The sequence below is a fragment of the Silene latifolia genome, chromosome Y (assembly GCF_048544455.1).
Source record: "Silene latifolia isolate original U9 population chromosome Y, ASM4854445v1, whole genome shotgun sequence".
Lineage (NCBI taxonomy): Eukaryota > Viridiplantae > Streptophyta > Magnoliopsida > Caryophyllales > Caryophyllaceae > Silene > Silene latifolia.
Window position 1 is genome coordinate 325,490,385 of NC_133538.1, and position 6,759 is coordinate 325,497,143.

Sequence of the window (6,759 nt, forward strand, 5' to 3'; positions counted from 1 at the left end):
TTTAGGACCAGAAATTTTAACATGCATAAATTAATTTCGTGATATATCATAATAACACAAATTTTACAAGTTTTATATGTTAATCTTTATAACTCGGAAAAACTTTTAACCGATTTGCATGCAAACAACCTTGGCTCATGATACCGATTGAAGGAAAAGTAGATCTATATACTTACTTATTCATATATGTTATAATTTAATTTGTCATAAAATTAATGATTGATCTTATGCATGCAAACATTAAAACAAAATAAGGAAGAAACATTGTTCTTACATTGTGATTTTCGGTTTAATGGGCACAAGAGAGATCACCTTTCTCTCTTGTTCTTGAGCTATCCCTTTTGGATGAACTAAGACACAAGTGTAGGATCTCTCCCAAGGATTTATACCCAAAGCTTTCTCTTAATTAAAATTAATATTATAGATACTAGTACAATATTTATCTTGTAGAAAAATGACCCAAAACAATTTGGTTTTTAATCTCCCAAAAACCGGTTGGGAGAGAATAGGAGAGGAAGTATTTTCTCTTTCTAAAATCTTAATTTTTGATAAGTTAGAATGAATGAATAATGCACACTCATGCATGTATTGTATATCAAAAAATATAAGACAAAAACCCTTTGCCTTTTCTTTGGTAAAACCGGGTAGGAGGGAAGAGGAGGGAAGAAAGGAGACCCAATGCATGCTCTTGTTTGCCTTCACAATGCAAACTAGGGTTGCATGGCTAGGCTATTAGTGAATGATTATGTTTTCCACTAATTTAAACAACACAATTTTAGCCAAAACCTCCCCTTAATTTCGGTACATACATAAAATGAAATCCATTTTATTTTTGTCAATTTTATCTTATGTCACATGTCATATGTTACATAAATTAGTTATGTATTTTTAACATATTAAAAATCAACTTATTAATAAAAATACGTCATATACAAAAATCGATTTAGTAATTCATAATTACTTGTACCAAAATATTTTACCAATTTACAAATCACAATAAATTGTATTTATAATAATTCATTCAATTTTAATTGTTTCCTTAAACAATAATTTCATCTGAGTAATGATACAATTCAAATACTCAGACCGTATCTCATTTTAATCAATTTCAATGTGATACGTAAATTTTACTTCCAAAATCGTCCGTCAATTTTCAAGTAATTTAATTAACTCGTAACGTTATACGATTAATTAAATGATCAATTAAGAGTGTTGTCCTATAGGTATGACCTAGGGGATCAACTGATCACCACCGTCGCACGACAGTAATGTCAAACTCTAGTCAGCCAATCATTACCGATATATGTTGATCAGTTGACAGTAAAATATTACTTCCCAATTGTATTCTTTATAATGAGACTTAAACATGTGATCATCATGATCAACAGTCGTGATCGCATTATTGTCGGAGGACATATATTCCAACATTTATTACAAATAATAATAATAATAAATAATACTACGACTTAGGCTATTCTTCCATTTTTCCCTTGCCGTTGTCATTTTTGTCATACTTCTTATCTCGACCACGAGCCGGGCGCTCCTGCGCTATCTCAGACCTAATCACCAACGGTCTCTCTCAGGGTCTAGCCTTGCCATTTTGATCAACCACCATTTCGACGACAGGAGAAGTCTTCGGTTTCTTCGACGAATGAACAACTCGGAATCCGGCTTCTTCCTCTCCCTCGGTCAAATACTTCTCTTTCTTCTTCGCTACATCACGAATATTTTAATCAACAGGCTCGCGCTTCCTTTGCTTCTCACGCTCCTCAGGAGTAGTAGCTTTCCTCCACTGCAAGTAGGAATCCGATACCCACAATGAGCTAACCAAAGAGTTTAGGAACCTCATGTTTCTTTGAGCCCACTTGAGAGCCCACTCTCTACGACTCTCGGCGGTAAGTGCCACTGCAGTCTGAGGAACAGTATCGAGCTTAGGAATCCTCTATTTTAAGCCAACCTGCCTCATCAGTCTCTCTGGGAAGATGCATATCATGAATTCCAAGCCAGGAATGTGCACCGATCGGGTAGGATCCAAAGACGATACTCTAGTGACTGACTTGAGGTGCCATCATGGTACAATCCATCTGATCAGGGGACCATCCTCATTCTTCAACTTGTTCTCCCAATATATAGTTGCAAACCCGGGTGAAGTCCACCATATAAAGCCTGGTCCTCATTGCAATCGAGCGAGCATGGTACGCAAGAACGTTAACTGGGGGCTCGATCAACCGCAGACGCTCCATGAGCCAAACCTACCAAAGCAGGAATTAATATCCAAACGGAAAAAAAAAAACGAAAAAAAAAGAAAACGAAAAAAAAAAAAGAAAACGAAAAAAAAGAAAGAAAAAAAGATAAAAAAAAAAAACGAAAATAAAAAAAATAATAAAAGGTTGTATTTTTTACCTGCAAAATTATGGGACTTCCTAAATAAGGGAGGTCCCGGTTTGCTTTCCTGTTATCCAATCCCAATAGGATCTCCCCTAAACACAGGCAAGCTGGACTCCTGTGCAGCTCCATTTGCTCAACCAAGCTCAGATAACGAGGATCACCTCTCATCTCCTCATCAACATGTCCTTGGAGGACATAACCATGAAATAGGCAAAACCTTAATGCCCTACGCCTCGCCATATAAGAGATAGAAGGGTCAGCTCTGTCTATAAATCGATCAATGAAATCAAGCATTCGGACTCCTTTTGAGGTCACAAGACGGTCAACCTCAGCTTTAGTCAGTCCAAGCAAGTCTCTAAACTTGTTTTTGTACCCTTGAGAGCTAGAAGGTATAGCAGGCATATGTTCTGGGTCCCATCTGCCAATTGCAGCAATTTCTTCGGGAAAAGGACATATATAACCTCCAGGGAAGGCAAACACGTGGAAATTAGGATCCCAATATTCGAGATAATCATCCAAGAATGGTTTTACAACCTTAACTAATTTCAAGCTCAAGATCGAACCCAAGTTGAAAGCACCCATATCATGTTTCTCCATATTCGTAAAATCGTTTATCCATTTTTTGAGACGGATTTCCAAAGCATCCATGTTGTATAAAATTTTAATTGGAGAGTTTTATGTAATAAACGGGAGAAAGATGGAAGAATTGTACGAATAAAGACTCCATCAACGTCTATATTTATACTAAAATATGTTTCCTAAAATCTGTCAGAACAGACGCACTGGGGTAATGGCGCAGCACTTGCTGCGTCTCTTCGAAGGGTCGCAGCTCACGCTGCGCCTCTTCCTCAGAGAGAATTTCTGTGATTTCTCGGGTTGGATCTTTCCTAATTCCTTAAACATAATTTCCTATTCGTATAGGTTATTATTTTTGGTAATTCCGTCAAATTACCATATTTCGAGTTTCCTAATCTTACGGGCACGCTTTTTGAGGCAAAATTGGCATTTTCGTCAAACAAGCACACTTACTCATTTCTATTTATTTTTTTTTGGGGGGAATCATTTCACCTATTTCATATTTTATTTCAAACTTACCCATTACTATTTATTTTTTCTTTTGGTAAAATCATTTCACTCCCGTTTCACACTTCATTTCAAACTTATACGTTTCTTTTTTCGTTTCTTTTAGGGGGTAGCCCTCCCTACCGTCCGGTCATTTTCGGCAATTTTTTTGCATTTTCAGGTCTTTTCTTTTACGCTAATTTAGGCCATGTGTACAAATATATGTTTTATGTGCATTTCTATGTAAATTTCGGCAGCATGACGGCGTAAACCGTCATCTACCAAACCTGTTCAAAGCTAACTCGCAGGTACAAACAAGACAACCCCGCAGCAAAGGCACTCAGGCAGTCGTATATACAATAAAAAAAAAGGTCATATGTACATCAAACTGGGGGTTCGTGCCCGAAACAAAGTCCAAAAGTCCAAAATGAAAGTCCTAATGTACAAAATGTATGCGGTACAGCCAAATAGAAGCAACAAAAGAAAACAAGAACAAACTATTGCTGGTCGCCACCTAGCTCAGCAACTCTCGCCTCGAGAGCAACAATCTCGGCGTTGCGGACCTCCAACTCCCTCAACAGGCAAGCCGTCTCCTCCTAGGACTGCGCTAGCTCCCGCTCCAGGTCGCGATCCCTCTGCAAATAACAAAAGAATGGCTCATGTCAATCATTTCAAATGTAAAGAAAGTTAGAAAATTCAAAAATGAAGTAAACGAAAGGTTCATACCTGACGTCCTCGACCGCCAGCAAATGCCTCGATGGTAGTAGCCCGTAGCCGGTTGGCTACCCTCCACAAAGCCAGGAACCGAGATGGCGCCACCTGCATTTAAATAAACAAAGAGCCTTATCAAATGGACAAAAATGGACAAACGTATTCTTATACAGAAGCTAAATTGGGGAACTTACCCTCCGAATCAAATGTTGCCACTCATCCAGGTCAGCATCTGTCACCGCCTCGCCGAAGTCGTGAAGCTCAGAAATCGTCGTCATCCCCGCCGCGTCAGTGTACTCGAGGGTCTCGGGGTACGCTGGGGGCTCGACGTCAGCCGCCTCAACCTCCTGCAAAATCCAAATGGTTTCTGTAATCGATGATCATTCATCATGTTTTCAAATCAACTCAGAAAGAAAAGCGAATTATTTTCCAGGACCGGCCAGTACGCCAACCGCCGGTGAGTAAACGCAGAGTAGTCCTCGTCAGGAAGAAGGAGAGCGTCGCCACCGATGTCTGCCAGGTCAGCCTCCCTCTCAGCATTGGAAGGCTCCCTAAACATCGTCCAAGGAGGATCGATGGGGACCGTGAAGACATCTCGAGAGCACTGGCGAGTTAAACGCTCGCCCAAGTACCACACTGGACCCATCGACGTCCTCAATAGCAACCGACTCGAGCTCCTAGGTCGAAGGACCTCAGCCACGAATGGAGGGACGTCAGCGTAGTCCGCCCAAGGCCTAGGCAACCACTAAGACAAAGAAAACAAAAGGTTATTCTTATGATCGTTTCTAAAAAGAAGTAAAGGGAGGTGATTAAAATATACTCACGTCACCCAGCTGCAGGGCGTTCTGTCTCGTCGATAGACATCGTAAGAAGAGCGCCGGCTCTTCTTCCGACACACCACCCAATCCCTCACAACGGGATAAGCTCTCGCCCCTGGCTCCGTCCTCTTGGGCGCGAAGCCCGGAAAGTAAGAGTATACCCACGCCTGCAAAAACAAGATAATCAATGGCGATCTTTCGCGATTCGACAAGGAAGAGAAATAATCTTTCATGATACGAAATGAAGGTTCATACCTCCAGCAGCAGTCCAGGGCCAACAGTAGCAGGAGAAGTCCCCTTCTCCACCAACTCAGGACGAACCATGGCCCTCATATAGCGAGTGAGGACCGCAAAGCCAGGAGTGACCCAGTCCCAACAACCTAGGTCACTCAAGTCAGAAAGAAAAGGAAGAAGTTTCGTCGACATCCTCTCCCCCTTGTCTCCAAGGTAGAGTGAAGACAAGAACCACCAGAGCCACAGACGAGCTCTCTGCTATGTAGTACAAGGAGGTGGAGCCTCCTCCCTCCCATCGATCACCACCATCGTTGGGATCTTCCTAGCAACGTTATCTCTGATGTAGGAGCTCGGCACCAACCCGGGAACCGCAATAGGTTTCGCCGCTAGGTTCCAACCGATCAGACTCTTGGCCTCAGCCGAGTCCACCCTCATGGCCGTCGACAGCCACACCACAGCCTCTGTCCCACACGGTAAACCAGAAATCATGCCGTAGTCCTCCAACGTGACCCCAACCTCACCGAAAGGCATGTGAAAGGTTGAGGTCGTGTCCCAGAACCGATCAAGAAAGGCTCGAATCAGGAAAAGGTTAGCCCAAATCTTCCTCCCCTTAATCTCCCTCCACGCTTGCACCAATGCCCCAAAAGCTCCCAGCTCGATGATGGCCTTCTCCTTCGCCGACAACCTCTCGTAAGCCTCCATCATCGTCGTGTAGCCAGAAAAGGATCTTGTTAGGCCCAGTTTAGCCTGGTCTGACTCCAACCTGGCCCGACCTTATTAGTCTAATTGAAGTAACCTGAGACCGGGCAAGTCTAACTACTGTTCAGCTATTAAAGAATATTATAGTAAGAAGGCTACCAAATCCTGGAAGAGAAGCCTCGATGGTAAGTCTGAGAATAACCTCGCGATCATTAAAACAGGCTGGATTGAGAAGGATAAACAAGAAATGCAATTGTTGGATATAAATAATCGTGTCCTATACTTAAGGAAGACCAAGTCCAACCAAAAGATCCTATCATCTATGAATCAAGACGGAAAGGAGAGAAAGGGCTGAAGATTCGTTAAAAGAAGAATAAGTCAAGCGGATTAATAGGGAACATACCCTATTAATCCGGCAACAACTCCTACATTTGGGGAGGTGGTTGATCATTGTAACGTTGATCATTGTAACGTTGAGAATAGCAATGAGAACTATATATAGCTTTTGTAAATAGACAATGAGGATCAATTGAGGACTCTTTAATTTTTCTACACTTTTTCTATCTGTCATTACTCTAAAAATATCCGATCATATATACTAATCTGTACTCAGTTCTTCCATACAATATAAACAATATTCTCTATACTTAAGTCTTTTTCTTATCCCTTAATCTTTACCAAATATATAGAACTAGATACCCGAATTACTTCCTAATCAGGCCGTATCCGTTCAGGAAAATCCTGCTAAAACAATTGGCGCCCACCGTGGGGCATCTAGTTCTTTAATAAAAAAAATTCCTTTTACCATCTTTTCATTTAATATTCACACACAAAAATGGTGAAACTC